This window comes from Uloborus diversus, chromosome 7 (assembly GCF_026930045.1).
Source record: "Uloborus diversus isolate 005 chromosome 7, Udiv.v.3.1, whole genome shotgun sequence".
Lineage (NCBI taxonomy): Eukaryota > Metazoa > Arthropoda > Arachnida > Araneae > Uloboridae > Uloborus > Uloborus diversus.
The window spans coordinates 67,598,619-67,623,577 of record NC_072737.1 but is presented as its reverse complement, the minus strand read 5'-3'; the positions used below and the strand labels follow the sequence as shown (position 1 = coordinate 67,623,577).

General features: G+C 35.8%; 1 protein-coding gene across 1 annotated transcript in view; it reads right to left on the bottom strand.

The window, feature by feature from the left end:
• LOC129226721 (trithorax group protein osa-like) overlaps positions 1 to 24,959 on the bottom strand; it is a 212,500-nt gene that overhangs the window by 63,769 nt on the left and 123,772 nt on the right. The gene's annotated exons all lie outside the window — the stretch shown is intronic.

Below are 24,959 nucleotides of genomic sequence, written 5' to 3'. Positions count from 1 at the left end.
AAAAAGGCAATGAAAAAAAATTCACGTTTTGTGGCGTGCAAACATTCTGTATGAATGGGCCGGGGGAAGGCTTATAAAGTGGGGGTGAAAAAACTAGCGGAGTAAAAATAAGCCGCTTTAAGAAGCAACAAGAAAAACGGCGAAGTTTGACAGCCCCCGCCCTCCATCGCCATGGCAACGGCACAGCACTCCAAAAGTTTAACCATCCAGTTCAGAAATACCGACCGCTATCCTTCATTATTTTTTTTTTCCCCCTTCCTCAAAGAAAGAAAAATCTCGGAATCATTCCGAACAGCATCGCTCGATTCTTACGCGCAAGATAGATAATTTCTGCCCCCTCCCTCTTCCCTCCTGGCAGCACTCCGACACAAGCCGTTTCTTTAATTAAATCAGAGTCAACAGAAAACCTAATTATGAAACAGAGCAAAACCGGCGCGCTTTATCCCGAAGAAAAGAACGAGATACACACACACACACACATGCATGCATGGACGTAACAAGCGAAGGGAAAACGTTTTCATTGGCATCGGCAAACAAGGGAAAATTCGGCCCGAAGAGGACAGGCGTTAATTTTAAAGATTTTTCCGGATCGCGGGGATTATTTGGCTTGATTTAATTTGAGAAACTCCAATACGACTTTCAAAGCAATGAATCACACTTCTGAAATCAAAGCTGGGTAGTTCGCCCCCCACGCGGCTGGAACATTCTTCAATGGCAGCAGCTAGCATCAAAGAATTAAAATGATAAAATCCAGTGTGTTTACCGAAAAGTGATCCGATTATTCTACGTCTCCGTTTCTTGTGTGATCGACGAGTTAAAATAACTTGAATGTGCAGAGCTAAATTTGCTACGCTCCTAAAGTATCCGGAAAAGGCAGATAACGTACTGAATCCAAATTGAACAATTTTTTAGCAATTTGAATTGAGGTTTGGCAAAATGTAGTTTAAAGGTTTTTCCATGATGAGGTCATAATTAGGATGATATGTATTCTAAAGCAGTAAAAGATATTTTGTTTGCAAAAAATGACATTGGTCAGTAAAAATACAAAACCTCCAAGAAAATGGCTAAAATTACAATCCATTATTTCGATTACGAATAAATTATTTTATTTGTCAATGTTTAACATGTATATTATTTAGTTTAAGTTAAATTTTAATGAGTAAAACACTATTGACCAAAATCCTAAAATTAAAAACATGTTTAAAAAGATAAATCAATTTGAGTTATGGCTTTTTGAATTCAAATGTTTTTTGCAATCACGAGTGTGTGTGTGTATGTAGGTGTGTGTGCTTGTGTCGAAGCATGAGTGTGTGGGTATGTTTGTATGTGTATAGGTATGTGTATGTATGCGTGTGTGTTTGCGTTTGTGTGCAGGCATGAGTGTGTGTGTGTGTGTGTGTGAACAGGTGTGTTTATGTATGCGTATGTTGAATATGGACGTAACCTGAAGAGGGTTTTCGCTAGAGGAGCCGCATCGGGAGAGGCCGGTCGAAGGTGGTGCTGCAGAGGGAGGCGGGGGGAAAATAAAATCTGCATAACGTCACGGACAGTCAAATGAGAACAATAAGCAATAGTGATTGCTCAACAAGTATGATGAAATAAATGCATGATAATAACAAGTGAGAATAATAGGGGAAAATAGGTAAAACAGTCATGTAATTTTAACCTCACAATTAGAATCCGATCTATTTTTTTTTCTACGAGAGAAATGGCTTCAACGTTAAAATAAAACAATAGCTTATTTATAAGCATTTTAATGAAGTCTGAAAGCTGCTAGTTACTTAGAATATATTTAAATCATTTTTTTTTTCGTTAACGCCAGTATTAACCATAATATTTGAATTACATCGATCTACTAACAGGGCTTAATTTCATGGCAGCTCATTTGATTTCAGCTACAATGTTTGTTTTCTTTTTCGGTAAACTTTTACAGATTAGACGGAACTTCATCCAAAGCACGAACATTCGCTCTGAAGACCATCGGGCTTCTGTACTTTCTCTCTTTAGAATTTATGCCATATTTGCAAAAGTCAGATTTCCCAACAACATGCGAGTTACATGAGAGTTGCTCGATTGTAACAATTCGTTTACTGTATCACAAATGTTTATAGACCCCCCACATTGTTGACAACCTCACTGCACACGAATGACACAATTTCAGTGTTTAAAGAGACATTGAAATTTCTATCGAAAACACCATAAATACAGTTCTTGTCTGTAGGTAAACAAGACTGTCTCCAAAGTTTCTTGAATCGCTGTGAAACGTATTAAGACGATGCCGACGTTTGTACAAATTGGGAATCGCCATTGCTGGTTAACTACATGCAGGATCATTTAAAACTCCTTCTTAAGATCCTGATTTAATCCAGTTATGTCTATAGTACTCAACAAGGACACATAGCTATTAACAATTACTTTTACAAATTAAAGTTAAGCAGTCAGTTTGTCGGCAACAGCTGTTTCAGCCAGTCAGTCGTATCTGAATGCCTGGGAAACTTCTCGGAAGTAAGCTTCATTTGTTATGAACGAGGATTGGTAACTGTTAACAATTACTTTCAAGGGCTGTATATTTTGTCTACTGCAGGTTGTTACAGCTGGTTTTGCATGCTTGGTGAAATTCTCAGAAGTAAGCAAAAACAATTAACTGAGCCTGAGTAAATAACCGAGCAGGGGAAAACCCCAGTTAATTAACAAGCAAAAAAGACGTTCCAAGGGTACCAACTAAAAAGGATTTTCATCAACACGAAAAAGGTTTGCTCAAGTCACTGCCCCAACTAGTTGAAACAAGTGAAAAATTTTATTACAGGTATAGTTGGAATTGCCAAGATATATTTGAAAAAAAAAAAAATAATAATAATAATAATAAAGTGAGTGCTTTAAGTTTGGTTATAAATAATGTCTTGTAAAAGATGTTAGTTTTCAGTGAACTAAACAGAGAAGATCAAGCGATCAATAATTCATATTGAAGTTAATTAAAAACTAATAAAATATTTTTTTTTTATAAAATAGCATGAAAACATTTATTGTGGAACTGCATCGTGTTGAAAAGTTGTATGTTGGAAGAAAAGAGAGGTTCTATTTAAGGGAAAACAATTTTGGTTCATAGAAAGAAAAAAGATCTGGAGCAGAGTGTGCTAGTATCTCAACCAATAGACAAATTAATGCACGATCAACGAAAAGGAAAGGATTACGCATTGATTTATCTGCTGGTAGAGATACCAACATGTGGTTCCTGGATATAAAAAGTAAGCAACATTTGTAAAGATCAATTGTGAAGATTACAAAAACTAAGCGCCATGAAAAACAGCTCTGGTGTGCCTCAACAGGTTGAAATTTATATTAACAAAGAAATGAAGAGAGTTAAAAGAGTGAAGTATTCCTTCTATAAACTACAAACGTGAAAATTATTCAGCGCATATCATTTCTTCAACTCTTAATTTTCATCAAGTTAAATTAGTATGTGACGTGAAAAAAGTCCAATTTGTTACATCTAGTAAAATATCAACAAAAATATAAACAAGCAAAGCTTTAAACACGTTAATGCACAAATCTCAGAAAAACAGCCTTATCACCACCACACATGAAATCTGTCATGACACCAAGTGCGTAAATGTCATTGCACCGCTGAATTGTTCCCGGCTTCAAGAGACAAGTCCGAGAGGGGGGGGGGGGGTACCAAGATAAAACGACATCGAGATGCTCACTGGAATAAGCCGCAGACGACGAAAAGCTTCAGAGAGGGTTTATGAAATGGAACATTTTCGAAAAGATTTGACAGAAGGTGAGAGGCAGGGAGGCAGAAAACAATTCATGCTGGGAAAGTGGGGATAAAAATTTTCGCATTCTCCTTTCACGGTGGTTAAGTGGGGATCATTAGAGGCAATAAAATGCAGAAGGGAATAATCAGGGGGGGGGGGGGGATTTTTCTCAATTTTAATAAGTAGTCTAACAGTTTTGGAAATGTCTGTTGTAATTCACTTCATTTTTCTTCCAAAAGTGAATTTCCAGAACGAAAGACAAAACGCAGTTTCAGAGAGAAAGCCCTGTTGCAGATGATTTTATCGGCGAGTGTAAGGAAAATATATGCCTTTAAAATCAAGATCCGTGAACACATACTATTGTCTTTGAAGTTGTTTGCACTTCTTATTATTCAAGTTTTGTTACATTGAAAAATCTCCAAGATTACTTGAAAGATTAAATCTAAAATAAAGCGCTAAAACAGCATAAAAGAAAAATCACAGGGGACAAGTGGTTAAATAAGGTTAGTTCGGCTTAATATAATTTAAAAGAACAGGTTGAATTAATATTCATATCAAATACTGTATCAAATGCTCGATTTGAAATTTTTAATAAATCGTGAAGATAACACATTTTTACTAATAATAAAGCTGAAAGTCGGTCTGAATATCTGGATCTCTGTCTGTCGTCTGGATCTATGTGGCGCGTACAGCGCCTATACCGTTCGGCCGATTTTCATGAAATTTGGCACAAAGTTAGTTTGTAGCATGGGGTGTGTACCTCGAAGCGATTTTTCAAAAATTCAATTTTGTTCGTTTTCTATTCAAATTTTAAGAAAATTTTACCGAGCAAATTATCACAAAGTGGAAGAGTAATGAAATTCTCATAACGTGGAACCGTAGCATTGGCGAGCGAATGAACATAGCAAATTGGCGAGAAATTCGTCATCCATTATTTGTAAATATACAGGCGAACCAAATGACCTTTTAATTTTCAACTACGGGCAAAGCCGTGCGGGTACCACTAGTATAAAATATTCCTGCCTTTGTGAAAGTAACTACTATTCTGTACCAATAAAGAGGATCCAAGTACAAACGCAGTTTAAATGCGGGCACACAATATTTCATTAATAAAACAGCTTTAAAATTAATAGTAACAGTTTTTTTTTTTGCTCAGTGTTGACGTCATCTTTCATTATTAAAATCACTTTGAATGTTTCTCATAATAAAAATTGGAACGAACTTGAAAGGATACAGAGCGATCTCAATGCAGGGATACTAAACAAGTACAGTCGCAAAACACAGATCATAATCAGGAATCTACCCAAGGTTTTTCACAGGGTACGTTTTTTGTGAAAACCAAAATAATTTTGTGAAAAGTCAAAAAATTTTGTGAAAGTTTTTTTTTTTTTTTTTTTTTTTTTTGAGAAAAATAAACTAATTTTGCAAAATCGAAGTATGCTGATTTACAAAAAGAAAATGCGAACGAGAGGGATATGCTGTTAATCTTAATACTTCATAGCAATTATTTCCTTTAATTGTTGTTACCTTGTGACAGCGAGGCTGATAATTTGTGGTGCGCTGCTTTACTTTTCCAACTGTACCGTGATTTGGAATCCGACTTTTACAGTACACACATGCCATAAAAACCCGTTATATTGTAGGCAACCATTCCATTCACAACACCACATTCACACAAAGAAAGGGCAAGGACAGGATAGAGAAAATACATCCATGCCCGAGCCAAAATTCGAACCCAGAACCTCCCCATCCGCAGTCAAGACTTCTCTGATCAACTAGACAAGGCGGCCTATTAGCGATTAATCTATTATATCATTTTCGGAACGTGCTCAGTGGCGCAGCGAGGGGGGCGGGTGAAAACACCATCCAGAGCCATTGGTTTTAACATAAATGCAAATTCTAATACAGTAGTTAATGCATATGATCAAAACCCCTCCTTTAGAAGGTATTTTTAATCAAAAACACCTCCGGAAGGTATTTTCATTCAACCCCCCCCCTCTAGAAGGTTTTTCTGGCTGCGATAGTGAATATGCTTATGCTTCTTTACACATCAACAAAATATAGTTAAAAGGGGGTGGGAAGGAAAAGTAAATACAACGATAATTGTGAAAATTTGAATAAGATAAACATATTGAATTTTAGGTGATATTTTAAATTTCATTTCAATAATTTCCATGCTTCAGTTTGACTTTACTTCCAAGATCCTTTCTGGTATAAAAATTAAAGCATGGTTGTCAAACTTCTTCACCGCTACGCATCCACGAATACTCGCCACCTGCCGGGGCTTATGTGGGCCCAAACGACAGCAGTCGCATGATGCCAGCTTGAGGCCATTTTAGGGTTTTACCCTTAACGCACTTTACTTCTCATTGATTAAATAAAGTATTCCAAGAACGAGTTCAAGCCAGTAAAGAAACAACCATTCGGCACACAAATTAATCTAATTCAAGCGACTCCGCGCGTAAAATAAAATTCACGACAACCCAGACGACACGAACAGATAAAGTTCAGTCTCGCATGCTGGGGGAGCATACACTTATCGATCCTCGGAGGCAAAAATATGTCAGGAAACGTTTAATCAAAAGATACTTCAATGCCCAACTAAACGCAATTAAACCCTCCGTCCTCAAAACCTAGCTACTGGGCTCTAATGACGAAACCAAACGCGTGTATTTCTCGTGCGCGTTCCATAACAACGCTCTTAATTACATAGGACTTCATCAAATGCAAATTCCCCCCACAGACAGTCTCCGCAAACAGTCAGCTTTTCCGAAACACAATCGGAAAAGAAACCGAAACTTTGCGAAAAGCGCTAATTAACGCTGCCTTCGAGAGGATGTGTTTCGGAAAGAACCCTTTTCTTTGCGAACCGATCCTCTCAATGGCAGTGGTGGGAGATGCATATTGTTCCCCCGTTCTTATTTTGCAGCTCAAAAATATGCCGCCGGCACGAACGCAGGCATAATTAACGACATCGCAGTGCGAGGGGTAGGGGGGGGGGGACGTGAGATGGGGGAGCGTTACTAATTTTCCGCAGAGGCAATCCTCTTTCTTTCAAAAGTAATTTTTCTTCATTTCTTTGGGCACTTTTTCCCCCACTTTCTGCTTGTAAATAGATGAGGGTTCCCAGATGAGCGAGTTCTTTAAAATAGTTTTGGCGGATTTTTAAGAAATGGCGCACTTTTTTTTTCTTTTTTCGGTTTTTATCTTGAGGATTTAGATGAGAGAGCAGGCAAAGGATTAGGCAAAAGGATACAGGACTCTTATTACGGTGACCTGATTAAATTAAGCGCAGCGAAAAACTAGCGATATAAGACAGGGGAAAAAAGGAACAGAAATGTCAAAGAGACAAAAAAAAAGGGGGGGGGGGGAGTGCTGAATAGGAAATTTTCATTTATCATGATTAGCAGTTTTACTTAACTTTCGGTTTCGAATGTTGTTTCAAGATTAGCCCCAAATGCATCCGTATTGCGAATGTTTCTAGGGGGTAAAAAGAACACGAGCCTTTCCAGCAATTTTATACGGACGTTTTTGGATTATAATTTTTCTATGAGAATTCTATGAAAATTGTTTTTTCTTTTCTTTTTTCTTTCTTTCTTTATTGCGGCGGGAATTTTGTGAAGGGACTAGATTGGGAATCATTTGTTTTGACTTGAGCTTTGCAAATGGTACAATTTTGAGAGATGTAATTTTGAGAATTGTCTCTATGGTTGAAAGAATATTTTGAAGTTGGGAGGAAAATTTTTAAGTTCAAGTAAAAATTAGGGTACTATTTGAGTTTTAAAAATGGTTTGATTTAACGGTAAGAAATTTTAAGCGAAGTCTGTTTTGGTCGGGGAGAAATTTGTGAAGAGTTCAACGTAGAGAGTTGGATTTTTTGACTCTCATTTTGAAGAGACGAAAAATTCAGTGCGGCGAGTAGGAAGTTAACAACAAGAAATTAGTAGGCAAGCGGCAATTATAATACGAGAGCCAAAACGTTCCTAAACCATATTCCATGAAACCTTGCTCAGGGTTAAATTAGTCTCTAGTTATTTTTTAATAATAAAAATGCTTATTACACACCTAAATAATCCTTACAACCAAAAATAATATTTTTAATTTTCTAAGAAAAGAATAACCGTGCAACAAAAATAATAGTACAAAAAAAATAACACAAATCAAATGAAAGTTTTACAGCCATAATGACGCATCTAATTTTTATGTTTTTTTTAAGGGCGCATCTGAATTTAATTTTCAGAACTTTAAATTAAGCCCACGATATGAGATTTATAAGATTGTGTGCATGGATATGGCAACACACAACAAAAAACATTGGCACTTTTTTCATTGGTTTTTATTTATTTATCTATTCTTTACTTATTTCTGGTCGTTTTATTTTATTTTTTCCCTTGAAAAAATGTAATTGTTTCAAGATTACTATTGACAAATCTTTTCTTTCTTCATTTCATTGAAAGAAAAAGCTTGCATCTGATTTTGGGAAGTAATAGATCCAACTGCTCCAATATTTTCTCTGGATTAATATTTCGAAGTTTGTGAACAAGTTTGTTATCATTCGCCAAATTCTTCACCCATATAGAATCGCATTTCTTTCTCTATGAGTAATTGGAGTCGTTCAATGAATGACCTGACGTAGTTACACACAACAGTATGTCTTCTAACAATTGGAATGAGAACTCGCTACGAAATATGTGGCAGAATACAAATTGTTTACTGCTATCAAAAAAAAAAAAAAAAACAACCGAAAATGCTAATGTTCAGTATTTAATACATTACAAATGCCGCAAGCATTAAAAACCTCAGTTAAATATTGCATGAGAAATTATTGAAACGAAACACAGTAATTATTTTGACTAAATTGTTTCCCCTACCCTCCCCAATACAAGTCTAACTTTCAAAAAACAAAAATTTTAAAAATATTACGTACGCATAGTGTAATCATTTTCGGCAGACAAGAAAAGGTTATTACTGTGTTGAGGATATCAAATTTGCAAAAGTGATTGGCAGAAATGGATACTTCAGTTGCCAAATCGATTAACTCCACTTTTTCTAAAAAAATCCTCATTTTTGCTTTAATAGTGCTTAATCAATGTGAATTTATATTAAACTTTTAGTTCATTACATTTCTGATCCTGCGAGGGCAGAAAATGTAACACAAGGGCCTTATTCACTCCTATGGAGAACACTATCTTCTTCGTCGCTTTTCTCGACTTTTTATTTTATGAAGTTACTCGATTTGTCAAGTGAAGCATCCAAATGTTCCGGCTTTTTTTCAAAACGTGAAAGTTCTACTTGACATTTTTTAGTGGAGTGAAATAAGAGAAAACAATAGTGAACAATTTCATAAAACAACTTTTAAGGGATAAAAGTAAAGATGATAGAAAAAAGCAATGCGAACTATTTTTATTGTTTTATACTTAAAATTTAAAAAATCAAACGAATATTTTTTAATTGCCCCCCCCCCCCTACATGTATTTTCAAAATGTTAAATTCGTATTTAAAATTTACAAAGCGTGTAAAAGCGCGTTTAAATTGAAGTTTTAAGGCATGTGTCTGATTACCAACGAGTGAAACACACTTTTTGGGGCGTTAAAAATGACACTGGTTACAATAGCTAAAATCAAATACAATTAGAACATAAACAAATCCCACGAAAATTAATACTACTCACTAAATTATTTTTATCTAATACGATTTCACTGAAAGAATTTTACAACGAGTAATACATGTTTTGAGCAAACCACACGACACTACAAACAAGAAAGAGAAATTAAAATGCACGACGGCACATAATTTTATCAGATATCCATCAGTAACAACCCAACAAACTAATCAGCTGTTTCATTTATTTCGTACTGCCATTTCTCCAGACAGCGAGGCGACCGGCGCGCACTCACAATTCAATTCGACCACGTGGTCATGAAGTTAAAAGCAAATGAACAGATAGTCGGAGGGGGGGGGAGAGGGCGGTGGAACACACAACGGAATGGGACAAGGGCGGTGGAGGGCGTGCAAATGCGTGAGAAAGTTACGAGAGAACGAAAAGAACAGACAACGACAGCTGATCATCATTCTGTTTGATTTACAGCGCCGGTGATTAGCCCGGTTCAGCTGACGTCACGAGTGACGTAGGGCGTTGGATTAAATCCGTTGAGAGATTGCCAAAGTAAACAAATAATATTCAACGACTTCTACAAATCCGCGAAAGGATGGAAGAAAGCTTATTATTGTATTCATACAAATATTTTCAAATGTATTATTGCGCGCATAAAACATTACAGTTGCGAAGCAAATCTGCAATAAATAAAACACTAAATGAAACGAAATGAATGTTTTGCGTATGCTCAGCTTTTATATGAGTTCATTTGGCTGAATCTCAGTTAAACTATTCCAGACTGATGAGCCCGAAATTAAAACGAAACTGCAGTCTCAGGATGCGAGGCAGTGGTGACCTGATCGGTAAGCAGTAATGTTACAATAAGTTTTTCTGAGGGTATACTCCCAGTAATCTATTACGCACAATATGTGTATGCGATCATATACATAATATGTCATAATATGAACATTTTTGAAGATTGAAGGTATACGCTATGTGTCTAAAAAATGAGAGTATACGGCGTATGTGGAGTATATATACACTATGGTATTCTTAAATTGTGTTCAGCGGAACCTTCAGGTTCCGTGGAGATCCTTCAAGGGTTCCACAAAAGTTAGTCTTTGGTAAAATTGAAATTACTAACCTAAAAAATCGATGAAAATGACGTTTGAGACTTCAAATCAGTATTTTTCGAATGAACAGTAGATAAAATGTCAAAAGAAATTGTGGACTAACTACTTATTTATTGTCAATGTACGGTATTCTGCTTATGTCAGTGCATAAACGAAACTTTTGTTGGCAACATTGGATCCGAAACAATATTTAATGGCACTTTCACCATTTACATCTATTGTTGGAACTTTGGTCCTCAACTTTGTGTCAACAAAAATAAATATCACAACATACTTAATTCTAATCCTGATATGAATGAGAATTCAATTTTCGCACGTAAAGCCTAGTATTAATTTTTAAGTTATTTTTTAAAGATAATAAACGTTATTTGAAATGCAAAGACATTCGTTTTACGCGTGTTTATTTTACGCGGTTTCGATTATACGCGGTTCAAGATTTGACACCTTTATTTTATTTTACACAGATGAGTTCCGGTTTTACGCGGATGCGGCAATGCAAACAGATAAAATTTTCCCCTTTTTCAAAATCCAAACACCTAAAGATTGCAGATTACGCATAATCAACTGCATTTTGGCATGCTTATAATCGAGCTTAGGTCACTGGAGACATTTTATACGATTGGTTTTAGAGCTCTTTCCAGAAGTAAAGTTATTAAACTCACACAGTTCAGAACTCACTGGAAAAAGAGCTTTTAAGAGTGACAAAGGAGGCCACAACCAACGAGGATACCGACGTCGGTGACGCACAACCAAAAACGTTCACATTGAAAATTTTGAGCCACTCCTAGACAATAGAAATGATCTTTCTGATTTGTTACTGAAGGAAGATTCTATCATGGAAATGACGCAAGTGATCATGGATGCGTTAATGCTCTGCAAAGAATTACAGAGAAAAATTCTTAATGACTGCCAAAAGACTATCATAGCCAGCTCTTCTTTATAAACAGAACACGAAATTAATTTATGTTTTCTTAATGCATGTTGTGCATGAAAGTCGATATCAGAACACATTAAACTTATTATACAATTAGTGATCACTAGAATGAAGTACTTTGTTATCTACGGAACCAAACCACTATTTTAACACTAGTATTAGGTCTCAATTTACGCGGCATTTCCGTAGAACGTAACCCCTGCGTAAAACGAGGGTCTACTGCAATTTTCATAATTGCGAGTTTATCATTTTTAGAATGTTGCTACCGAAGAAAAAAACCAAGTGTTCCACGAAAAAAGTGGACTCTAAAAGGGTTCCAGTTGTCAAAACAATTAAGAAACGCTGCACTATGGGAACATCACCATCGGTAAGCATCGGACTCGTTACTGGAGGGTCCTGGGTTCGAGGGTCAACCAGTCGAAGATCCTCGTGCTCGTTTATGGTGACTGGAGCAAGTTAAATATGTTCGTAGTCACCACCTGTTCCAAATCAGGAACCCTGGCGAGCCGAATCAGGGTTTGCTTGGCTCCTGATTTGGATTAAAAGTCTGGATAGCTTTTATAAAACCTCAAGAACGAAGACAAAGAGCACAGCAACATTTTAAGGCAGAATTATGGTTAAACAAAAATCGATTCGCGTCTTTGAAGGAAAAATTGCGAATTCCTAAATTTTAGAAGAATCCCCCGTCCTTGGGAGGGGGGGGGGATCTTTTTTTGCATATATGCAATGATCACATCTAAAGATTTCGAAAGCTAAAGACAGAAAAAAATTTCCCAGGAGACTCGCTTTAACGTACGAAAATATTTTTAAAAAAAAGTATTCAATAACCAATGTCCTCTTGTAATGTAACGAAAGAAATGTTACGAAATACTTCAAATTTATGAAAGTAATAAATATTTTCTCAATTATACCCACCTCCCCCAGTTTAATTTACCTTTTCATCTGAATATTAACCAGAGGAAATTCATATGAGAGAGCAGCTTACGTAGATTACGCGTGCACAACATTATTGGTTTGGACTTTAATTAATGTCGAGTGAAACCCAACAGAAGAGTTCCTCAGATGAAAACTGATGGCGACTCTTAACTCGACAAAGGAGCTCCTGAGATAAAATTGATGTCGTGTCATACTCAACATAGGAGAGCAAAGGTCAAACGTTGCTTTTAAACTTTAATGTATTAAAATTGCTCATAATATTTTACAACCCTAACTCCAGTGGATTAACCCTAAATTCCAGTAAATAGCGTTCATCGTTGACCAATTTTTCGTTTCTTCATTCCCACGAAATGAGTCTTTTCAGTAAAACAGTGAAGTTACCGGATCCAATGCAGCCTTCTCAAAATAAAGCAATTCCCTGCATGTCAAACATTACCAAAATATATGTACTGTCAAACAAGTTTCATCTATTTACGCGAGTTTCATTGTTGATGACATCAGGAGCGTTACTCGATCATTCGCTATTATATATATATATATATATATATATATATATATATATATATATATATATATATATATATATATATATATATATATATATAAAAGGATTAAAGGATAGAAGTGTTACTTTAAAATAATATTTTCGTTTAATAATGAGAGTTTTTTTTTTCAGGGCACTTCTGGATTTAATGGATCATTTTTTATATCTTTAAGGGCATTTTTAGTTATATTTTTTAAATCATCGAAATCTGGACTCTAATTATGACGGATATCTTTCTAAACATTTATTTCGCTCTGCTTTATTTAATAAAAACTCCTTTGATACTAGCAATAAGTTTTTTTGTGATTTGCTCTGTTTTTTTTTCTTTTTTTCCCCCCCACGTTATCAGGAATACAAATAAATGCATATAAAGTCACGATGGAAATCAAAAAGGTATAAAAATCCCAAAGCCCCAAATTAAAAAGGAAAAATTAATATTCGAATTTATTTAAAAACAATATTACTAAAGCCATCCTCTTTCTCTCATCTTGCGCAAATTATTCGACCCCCCCCCCCTCAAATATTTATACAACTCCCAAAAATGCAACAAGCATTTGCTCGATCCCAAAAGCCGCCCTCGCCATTTAAAAACAAACAAATCTCTCAAAACATCGCTATTTAGAACATAATATTTCGCCTGACGCCTCATTTTAACCAACATTAAAAATTTAAAGCACCAAAAAAGTTCACAAGAAAAAGTTTATTGCCGAACCTATTAAAGCCAATTATATGCAGACAAGTCCCAAAAGCGTTAACACGACGACACATTTTCTAGCTCTAAATTAAAAAAAGGAGGAAAAAAAAAACAAAGCTCCGCGAATAAAACTCAACGCGAGGGGTGAGGTGAGTGAATAAAAGAAGGCGAAAGATTCTCTGATTACACAGCAGCCAGGTAATTAATGAATCAGAAACCGTTGGGTATAAAATAGTCAGCTGATTTTTATGCGCGAAGAGGAGGGAGGGTACGGGTGATTTTAAAAAAGAAAGAACATAATAAGGGCGCGTTTTAAAAACTGGCGAGAATAATCAGCTGGTTTGGATTCATTACATTTCATGGGACAAGAAGATTTTTTTTTTAAATTGGTGTTTCGTTTTAATGATTAAATAAATTGCCGAATCGAGCTGCTTTGCAAAATAAACATGTTTAAGAAAGTTAATTGTGTTGATCATTATGGACAGAAATGTCTTTTAACTTAATTTCAATTGAAATTTTACTACTAATGCTTCCGTTATTTATTCTACGAATGAATAAAATGTCGGAAGGACAGATCTCTTGCAATGTATTCTCAAATTTTTAATGTCAGTAAAGATCAAGGTTGGCAGCCATCATTCGCCACGTCGCGACTAAAATATTAGTAATATTCACCATCCGATCGCCACTTTCTCCAACCTCACCTGCGTGAGGTTGGTCCTCACACACATTACTCCTTTCTAAATACACAAGAAAAAAAAAGTCGATCTGAAATTACCCACATATATATATTTTTTTCTTTTAAATAAAACAACGGATTGTTTCGATTTTAATGAAATTCTGGACTTTGGTCAAAACTAGGATAGAGGGCACGTTATCATTAGGTTTAGAATCGGATTTCTTCATGAATAAAGATCCAACATTTGGCCTGCTATGGCATTGCTGAACACTTTTGAACTAAACTTTCTTATATTATCTTCACCGCCCCCAGTCCCGTTATTTCATTTTTCCGGAGACGGGGGCAAAGCAGAGGCATGCACCGGGAGGGGGGGGAAGAAGGAACACATGTTGGCCCCGGCCCGAGCCTTACGGGGGCCCAATATTTTTTAAAATGGGGGAAATATAGGGATAAACAATATGGAGGGGGCCCGGAAAAGTCATTTGTGACGGGCCCCAAAATTTCTGTGCACACCCCTGGGGCGAAGGGTGTACATTCAATTCAAAAATAATAGCAAAACAACAAAAATCAAGGATCTGTCTCCCCCCCCCCTCCGAATACTACTATTTTTATTGAGAAACTCGGCGAACTTGTTCACTCGAAAAGAGGCACATTTGGAAATCCACCACCATATTTTGCTCCGGACAAAACAACTGTCGATACCATGGGATCTGACACTGACCAGACAACCTAATTTTGTAACCAAAAAGCCTCCCCACCTCTGGCATTTAGTTATTTTAAGGAGATTTTTTGTTCTCCTTAATAAGTGGTAGAGTGACCTTGTGAATGAAAGTTGGGAATAACATCTTTCCGTTGTAAGAAAACGTTTCTCTAAAAAATAATTCCCAGTCCGTAAAATTAATATTTGAATAAAAAATTAACGTTAATGCTACTAATTAATTTGATTAACGTTTGTTAATCAAATTTAATCAACTGATAATTTTTATGTTTTAGTAGCAATTTAAAAGCTAATACATTGTTTAGTCACTTTTTTTTGGTTAGAAAAAAGTTTTTTTATATTAGTAATTAGTTTATTTATTAACCAAAATGTCCCTGTATTTGTAGAGTATCGTCTTTTCTGGAAATAATGACTCTTCATATTCCTAGTCGTTAATCTCTCTCTCTACCACTGAATTTTTCTTCATTTTTATGAGTCACAAAATTGAAATGAAAAGTGAATTTACATTCATATAAAAAATATAGAAAATACTGACTTTTAAAAATGAACAACGGAATATAGAATAGAAGTTGAAATAAATATTTCTTAGCGTATACTCAACTTATTGTAACATACTAATTTTTTCGCATTGAAAAAAAACTTTGCTTAAAATGATGTCTAAGCATGCAATATTACTTTCTTTCAAACATTGAATACAAAAGTATGGCTACTTCTGAAAATACTAATTAAGTTCAAAACATAGCTTTGTGTAACTCTGATTTGCATTAACAAAATAGAGGGAAAATTCCTTTCAATTTGTTAAACAATAAATAAACAAATAAATAAAACCACCATGGTACGCGAAACCAAAGGCTAATATAAAGTGCTCACTTCCTAGAGGAAGAGAACCGTTATTCCCTCGACTACCCCTTCCAGCGGCACGATCCCTCAAATGAAGAGTAATGAAGATGTATTGCAACGTTACTCAGGACTCCCAAAGATAAGAATTTCATTTTTACCCATCTAATGTGTGTTTACTAATCTATTTTCAAAGAGTAAAAAATCTTTCTTGACATTTCCCTTAAAAATGTATGGGCAATATGATTTTTCAGATACATAGAAACTCCACAAAAACCGGATACGGTTAAAAACAACTATGGAGCCCCCTCCGCTCCTTCCCTCATTATCATTGTTTAAATCAATTTGTAACAGCCAAGTAATAAATATAGTCTAAGAAGAGACGTATTCAGAACATCTTCTGAACCACTATTGAGTAGACAAATTACTTCTGCGTTTAAGAGATGCAAAATTTATCGAAAAAGGCACATCCATATAGCAGCATTTTATTCCACCATCTTCTATTAAAGCATGCATGGCACGGGCGAAAGTTTATCATTAAATACATAAGGAATGGGAGAAAGAGAGCCCAGAAACACCAATTAGTATCGATTCTGAGTTTATTTCGACAAAAAAAGAAGAAAAAGAGGAAGGGGTGGTGTTTAAGTCGGGCAAAAATTTAAGTTAATTCTCTGTTCTTTTTTTTTTTCTTTTGCAAAAATATTGAAGAGAAAAGAAATTTAACGTCTCATCGAGGAAGAGAAAAAGGGGGTAGAGGGGGGAGCATAAGTGACAGCTTAAGAATTTTTGAAATGCATGAAAAAGGTTGAAAGAGCCACTGGCGTTTTCACCCCCCTCCGCCCATCCTTGAGGCGCAAAAACTAAACTTTCTTTGAGCGTCGTCTTATTTGCATGAGCTATAAGCTGCATTTAAAGTCTATTTGTATCGAACAAATGGCTTTTTATGCTGCGCTTTATTCCACATTCCGAATGCTAACGGGATAAAAAACAAACGATGAAACACGGCGGAGGAAAAAAAAAGGAAAACAGACTACACACACATATATAGATATACGACGTACATAAAATAAGTAAATGAAAAAATACACATCCCGCATCGGAAGCAGCGCTTATTTTTCGAAGAATTTAAAACAGAAAAAAGTTCAGTGATGATACATAACACACGCATAAAAAAAAAGAATACCTTCTAAAAAATGGAAGGGGGGGAATCGAAAAGTAGTTGGGGGATGCGCAATGTATTCGGCATCAAAGCAATATTAAAATTATGAAGAAGCACCTAAACAGGATTCTGTTACATGTTCGGAGGCAGAGGGTGCTCACGGGGGGAGGGGGGAGGAAATCGTCAATTTCTTTCCTTACTTTTTTTTCGGCGGGTGTAACCGTTTTTTTATTTCACGGGAGCCGGCGAGGCATAGAACTGGCAACCGGCCGTCTCTCCCCCACCTCCTATTAATGCCACTAGATTGCAAAAGGGGAGGGGCAAAAGGAGAGTTTGGAAAGCGGTTGGCATGGCAACCGGAGCGCAACTGCTTCCCTTTACTGCCACCAGGGAGTCTGCCAATGCAAATCAATTTTCAACTGCTCTCACATCTAAAGCTACAGTCACGTTGCAGAGGTACATAAACGCCATGTTTACCCACGGCAGTTTTACACAAGAAAACCATTGCACAACTTCAAGGTATTCCTCACATTATCCAGTTTCATTCAGCAAAAAGAGATATACACGTTATTCTAAAAGATAAATATAAGAAAGGAATATGAAAACAAAATTTAACACTATTCCACAAGAATGCTAATCCTATCGCCAAAGGTTTAAAACAACGTCATGTAATATTTTCCTCCTTTAATCCTTTATTGTCGAAATTCAAGTTTCATTATGAAAATAGGTTTTTAGCTATGGATTTATCTATTTAGGTAGATACATTTGGTATTGCAAATTATAGATTTTTATAGTTTTTTTAGGCTAATTAAATATTTTTAGGTAAGATCATTGGCAATTATTCTTTAAGAGTCATTGCCAGAGACTGGCAACAACTGCAAAATCGAAGGAGCTAGGAAATTAGGCGCCAGATATTTCTCAGAGTTCATAGGAAAATTCAGTGTAACGTGCCTAGTCACTAAGTTTTCTTTCTTTTTCTTCTTTATTTATTTATTTATTTATTTATTTTTTTTTTTTTGGTAGTCGTTTCGAATTTATCGCACCCTTATGAACTGCAATTCAGCAAAAATTATCAATGAAACTAAGGAACGGACTTGGAATTTCAGCCATTAATAAGAACGTAGATAAACAAAAAACAGATCGTTGCATCCAACGCATATTTATGAGGTAAGTACAATGACCATCATTTTGATATGATCTTCCTCTTCAATCCTTAACGAACGCAGTTTGGAATCAGACACACTTACGTTCCTATCTCGGCACAGCTTTGGAAACTAGCAAATAGCTGAGCAAATACGTAGATGACCTCTCACTAATTGGAAAGAAGGGATAAAAACTATATTCTTGTTACAAATTTTGAAAGCAAAAAGAATTTGCTCGGAATAATTAAAGTCAAAACACATCAAGCAGTATAATTATAGACAAAGAATATTTGGAAGATACAGGAATACAAATGCTGAGTAAGGCAAATATTCTAAAAAAATAAAAGCGAGAGCGATAGTTTTAACTAAATCATTGCAAAAACTTTTGATTAAAGAACAGCAATAGTGGGGGAATTTTGTATGGTGTGCACAGAAAGTGCAAGGAGAGGGAAAGGAAACTCTCTCCCAGAACCTTAGTTTTAACAGATCCGAATAAATCAAGTACTTGTGATGTCCTGCAATAGGGGTCTTTAGAGACATTTCTTTTCGTATAACATATATCCTTGGTTTGTAACCGGATATTTACTTAAATAATTCTCTCACACTTGTGTACGTTCTTCACCTTTAGTACTTTTCAACGTTAATATCTTGAATCTCTTCTATAGCTTTGGAAAAGTGGGTTCTTAGTAATGGTAGGAAATTTCAAAGGGAGGGGGGGGGGGCAGCAAGGAATTTCAAAACAGATGATGCAAAGAATGAGAGACGATTTGTCACTCAACTTTGTTTTTCCTGCACGCAACGCTGTTGAATTAACCTTTAAAACATTAATGAGGTTGTTTCTTTCAGTCAAAAGTGCTACTTTTAGTCACTGAAATTGATAGAATAAGCCAAGAAATAACATGGACCCAGAAAATGCTTTCATTTTCCCAACAGTTATTTTTTAATTAATTTTTTAAAATATCCGATCTTTCAAACAAGGCGTGGTCTTGACGACGTCACAAATGATACACTTTGGCGCATATTAAACTTTGTCAAATAATTTAAAAAATGGTCTGATCCTATGTTTTTAAGCATGCTCTTTCAGAAAAAAATACTTTTAAAAGTTTGACAACGATCCCATTCTTGAAATGTAAGAAGAGTCGGCGGCATCACATAGAACCAAAGATGTCGGCTCTGCGGATCTTCAATGCCCACCTCTCGCATCAAGAACGAAGGGAGGGATGGAAGTGCAGCGCCACTGCTCCCCCCTGCCTCCTCCTCCTCATCATCCTATACGAGCCCCAAAGCATCCTCCTATATCGCATTTGTTAAATTGAAGTTCGCTTCGAAACGCCGGTTGAGGAATATCAGCGGGGATCAGGGAACAGTAGAGATGGAAAGGGGGGTCGGAAATTGGAAGGGGAGGGAGAGAAATTTGGCGACAGTATCGCTTGCGGAGAGAGGGGGGTAAAATTGACGTCGCTTCGGGCACAGCGATACTGCGCGCACTATTCTTGGGGGGATTTTTTTTCCCTCTCTTCAGAAATAAAAACTTCTGAAAAAGCAGAACTAAGGAAATTAAGATATTTTTTTCTATTATGATTGTCGTTGCAGTTTCTTTTATCAGTGGGGGGTCGAACCAAACGCGCCCGTAGTGAGTTCCGTGCTAATAAATTCCAGACTCTAGTTTTCTCGCTAATAATTTGACGCGAAAATTTTCAGATTAAGAAAGATGAAGAATGAGGAGGGTTTTCGTTCGTCGTATCACAAAGGTGCATGTATTATCCAAAGGGGGGAGGGGGAGAGGAAAGGAAGAAAAAGATTCTACCGCTCGACATAGCATATATGAAGATGTTACTTTTGGTTTTTAACAAACGAAAATCAGTTGTAATCGAAAAACAAGTTAGCACACTACCATCTTGGTGGTGGATTTGTACCGTTTCTGAAAAGAAACACACACTGTTCGAATTCTGGTCATCTTGGAGCTGAAATAATCTCAAACAGATGAAATGATTTAAGAGTATGAGGGTCCTACTTTGATTATTTTGTTGTGGCAATAAATAACTTCATGCCACTTTGACATTTTGCATTTAAGTCAAGGATTTTTTCGCTTTCTTCCTTGTTCCAGTCATACCTATAATAATATTTTAAGTATTACACTTCGGAAAGAAAGGAAGGGAACAGTAGAAAGAACCCGTCATTCAGCATCCCTCATGATGCCATTTTGTGGTTGCTGAAGTATATTTTTTGTACAAAACTCCGCAAGTCAGCGAAAATATTTGTTTGAAAATAAGCGGTACTGCGGGGGGGGGGGGGGAATCCCGTCAGTCAAACATTCAAATGCTTTTTTTTTTTTTTTACTAACGGGGGTTTTTTCTCTCTACCCATCAAATGTAATGGCTATGGTTAGCAGAAATAAATTATGCATCACTTATCTCATCTCACTAAATACTATCAGAATGTATCCTTCAAAAGTAATTAATAAGTAAAAGAGGAAGGGGAGCTAAAAGACAAGACAAAAAAGAAAAAAAAAAGTTACGGAATAAAAGATGTAATATTGAAATTCTGAAAGGGGTGAATTATTTCAAATACATCTTAAACGTAAGTCAAAGAAATTTAAAATTTAAGCGTTTTCAGATAGAAAAATACAAATTAAGTAATAAATTCAGCTTCTTGAAAAAAGAAATGGAGCAACTCTAACTTCTAATAAGGGTCAAGAAACGACGATTAACAAAGCGGGCGATGATAGTTCTTTTTGGAAAAAAAAAAGATTCAAAAGAGGGCAAAAATTTTATAACCATAAGGAAATGGAGTGCGAATTGATAAGTGCTTCTCTCAAAAAAGAAAGGGGGGGGGAGGCAAGTCATTTTACTAAATTTTTCCCAGAAAAGTAGAACACGCAAAAAAGAAAAAGAAAAGAAAATGCTAAACTGACAAAAAAGGGAGAGGACACTTCTTATCTTCGAATAACCAGTCGTCGATAAAGAAACTGCGCTCAGTGTTTCAGCAGGGTGGGTAAAAGAATTCATCGTCCCTGCCCCCTCCTCCCATTTTCTCCTTTCACAACCTGAGAAGTGAGAAAAATAAAACACGCAAAGAAAGGGTTATTTCGGGGGAAAAAAACATCAACGAGCTCCAGCTAGCCTCTATTTTTTTTCCTACCGTAGCGAAATGTCAAACAGGGGAACGGCAACAGAAGATGATTCAGTTTATACTCTGCCCCCTCCCTTTTATCCCTGCAATCCTTTTTTTCCGCCCCCGTTCACAAGTTTTTCTTTTCCTTCTCTTTTTTCCGGGAAAAAAGGGAGAGATCTAAGTGGCGCTTTGTTGGAAACCCGCATTATGAGACCGCGCAGAACATTTTCTATTTGGACTTTTTTTCTCCTCAAAGACACAGGTTCTTTAAATTAAGAAAAACAGGAGAAGGAACAAAACAATGGTTGAAAGAATGAGAACGGATGTTACACCCATCTCAGACAGCAAGTTGAGTTTTTTTCTTATCTTATTTTATTTCCTCACACGAATATATAGCACGGAACAAATGCAAATTATATTGCTTTCAAGTTAATATATTCTCCCGAAATCAACTCAAAGCCGGTTAATATCGATTCTTTCGATTCTTCTGTGATATTTTACTTAAGGCCGCTGCTAACGATTTCCCAATTGCTTTACAATTAATGAAAAACGGTCAGTAGCAATTTCCATAGCATTCCATACTTGGATCCAGTCTTAGCTAATATTTAAAAGTTTAGGAACGAGAGTCGCAGGAATATCAAACATGCATACGTGTGTATATTTGTGTGCATGAGCGCATAACGATAATTTAAAGTTAAAAATAATAATAAAATGTCAGAAAAAAAAGCACTAAAATAAATCAATGAAAATAGCAAACATCAATAAATATACGTTATAGTCTCGCTCTCGTAATAGATTCTTGACCTTAGATGACCACTGTTTGGGTCGGAAGAGGAGAAATATTGGCATAACGCCAATAATGGTTATCTACAACGCAGGAGCTTCTCTCACCCCTATTTTGACAAATTAAATCGTTTAAGCTTCACCCCTCGGAAACAGTCCACCACTCGATTGTTAGCATGCGCCTTCGGGCGAATCTACTTCAAAACCAACTGAAAACTACAGAAGCCAGGGTTGCTAAAATGAAGCTATGTCGAAACAAGCTTTCTTCGTAAAGTATCCTTGTTTGTTCGCAATTATGCAAGACTTAAGTATATTAACAAATTGACTTTTATATAGTTTTCCCGAGTGCCTACAATAGTGAGGCGGAATATACACTTTGCTGCTGTATCTACCTTGTTTCAGGAAAATCAAGAACAAATGGATATTTGTAGTCACATATTGCTTATTTAAATCATCACTTATATTAAGGGTTATTAATTTTCGCAAACAGTGTCACTAATACCGACTTTTAACGCCTATCATTGAATTGAAATGTTAAACCCATTTCAAATAAATGAACTTAACTCTTATAACACACACACTTTAAAAATTCTTAGTATCTTTTACTATTTCCTCATCGACTTAAAACAGTGGTGGCCAACCTACGGTCCAGGGGCCATATGTGGCCCGCGAAACTGATTGGTGTGGCCCGTTGTTACATTCAATGTTCCGAATCGATATTCTGGAAACTTTCGATGCGCTTTACTTGGTAATATGAATGATTGATGCAAATTTGAAAGCAAATAGCCAAAAATTGGTTCTCAAAAAACAGATGGAAAAATCGTATCAATAGAATAAGCATGTTCTTTTTGTTTATTTTTTACTTACTTACCTATTTTTTTAATGATAATAACAGTTTTTACTTTGTAATTTTATTTCCCGTCTGCATCTTTCATGATTCATATGTAAAAATATATATAAGTTTCACATATAATGTACAAAAAATATATAGATATATATTGAATTTTATATGTACTCTCGCCCACGAGATTCACCCTATTTTGAGGTGAGGCCCTCGAGTAAAAAAAAAAAAGTTGGGCACCACGGACATAAAACATCGAATTATTTCTCACACGACCGTAACATTTATATAAAAAAAAACACCCCATTTCAAGAACGATTAATTAAAATCAAGATTTACTCTATGATTCGATACCGATCCTTGAATTAAAACGATATATGACGGACACTTTTTAACCAAGGCTTCGCAATACAAACAAATCTTGCTGGATAAGTGCATTCGTTTTCGAAAATCAATTGAGCTACGCGATCGTTAAAAAAAACCCTACAACCAGTTTCTTTGTACGCCTTGCAGTACCGCAGGAAAACCATCAATCAGGTTTAGTTCCCCTTCCCAACGCTTTCTTCGCTTGTTTTCCTCTTCAACGCTTTTTCAGACTTGGTTCATAATTTTCAAAAAGAAAAAAAGTAAACGATAAGTAATAGGTGGGCGTATTGAGTGGTGGAACAGCAATGTAAAATCATTACATTTTTAAGGCAACAAATTTATTAGATCACTACTACGAGAGTAAATCATTAAGTCACAAAAGATAATTAAAAAAAATAATTTACCACGATGATCACTCAAAAACAATTTTTATTTTTCCATGTAATCTCCTGCAACGATAATGCACATATCCTATCGTTTTATCAGAGCCCCAATTTCGTATGCACAAAATGCTTTGCGTTGCGGACCCATCTACAACAGGACTTCCTTCTTGCTGTCGGCAACGTCAGTATGGTATTGAGAAAGGCATGTAAGTGGACGCTAAAGTTAAAAATTAAGACGTATTTGAAATTCAGATCCTTGGTAAGTTTTCACTGATTTTACTTATTTTTCTAAATCACGCTGTACAGCATCACCTAGCACGGCTACTAGTACCATTTCTTGCCCCCAAAGCAGAGGAAATGTTCTCCCATCCTTTGAACTGGTTATTTGAAAATTCTTTACTTTGACACTTACGTCTCTTAGCTTCTCAGTGCCTCATATGCAAATTGTTAGCCTCCAAGATGTTGTTTCAATGGACTAAACAGTTGGAAATCGCTTGGGGCCAAGTCTGGACTGTAAGATGGATGTTGAAGTCCAGGAGTCATCTTGAACAGATGACGACCTGAAGTTTTACTGCGAATGCGACAGCAACCCAAAGAATTTTACGTAGTTGGATTGGGGCTGTGATAAATCAATGGGATAATTCACCAACGTTGCAGGAGATTATGTGGAAAACTAAAAACTGTTAACACGTAATTATTATGGTAAATTATTATTTTTTATTATCTTTTGTCACTTACTTAATGACTTAATCTCGTATTTGCGCATTTGATGAAACCATACGAATACATTATGCGGTACTGAAGTGAAAAATATAAAAAAAGCGTCAAGAGCTACTGAAGTTCAGTATTGATGAAATTTTTTACAGTTGAATTTTGCTAAATGGGAGAAATTATCGCTTCAGAAGACGTTATTTAGGAAAAAACATATTTAATGCTGATTTCTCTCTGATAAGGTAAAAATTGCTCTTTATTACGAAAATTTTCATATTAAATAACAAAACCCCCTCCCCCTACCTTTCACCCATCCCAAAAATTAGTTCATGCATAAAAAATCCAACTACTGTCTGACCATCGATTGCATGGAAAGGCTAATATTCGGTTTTATAGGTGGAAATGGACGGATCTATTAGTTTATAGGGGTGTTAGTTGGTTTGTTACAGATGCGCACTTTTGCCTCTCTATTATTTAGCCTTAGTTTTGTAAAAATGAAAATTTGCTCTCAGCAACATTTTTTTAATCTAAAGCATTATTCTCTCGGCAAAAAGTAATTGATTTATTTATTCAGAACAAAGTTTTGAGCTTACCATTTTGCTTTTACGTTCCTGAACGAAATGAAATTCTTTTC